The sequence below is a fragment of the Anoplopoma fimbria genome, chromosome 6, assembly GCF_027596085.1.
Source record: "Anoplopoma fimbria isolate UVic2021 breed Golden Eagle Sablefish chromosome 6, Afim_UVic_2022, whole genome shotgun sequence".
In the NCBI taxonomy this organism is placed as follows: Eukaryota; Metazoa; Chordata; class Actinopteri; order Perciformes; family Anoplopomatidae; genus Anoplopoma; species Anoplopoma fimbria.
Genome location: NC_072454.1, coordinates 2,856,080 through 2,856,572, shown reverse-complemented (window position 1 = coordinate 2,856,572; position 493 = coordinate 2,856,080).

The window sequence follows — 493 nt, the reverse complement described above, 5'->3', positions numbered from 1 at the left end:
TGTGTGTCTTTGTGTATGTGTGTGTGTGTTAGTGTGTGTGTCTTTGTGTGTGTGTGTGTGTGTGTGTGTTAGTGTGTCTTTGTGTGTGTGTGTGTGTGTGTGTGTCATGTGTGTATGTGTGTGTGTGTCTTTGTGTATGTGTGTGTGTTAGTGTGTGTGTCTTTGTGTATGTGTGTAGGTGTGTTAGTGTGTGTGTCTTTGTGTGTGTGTGTGTGTGTGTGTGTGTGTTAGTGTGTCTTTGTGTGTGTGTGTGTGTGTGTGTGTGTGTGTGTGTGTGTGTGTGTGTGTGTGTGTGTGTGTGTGTCTGTGTATGTGTCTCTGTGTATGTGTGTGTGTCATGTGTGTCGTGTGTGTGTGTGTCTCTGTGTGTGTGTCATGTGTGTTAGTGTTAGAGGGAGGGTGAGGGAGTAAGCCCCTCCCCCCCCGTCATCGCTCAGCAGTCTCTCTCTCTCTCTCTCTCTCTCTGTGTCTCTCTCTCTCTGTGTCTCTCTTC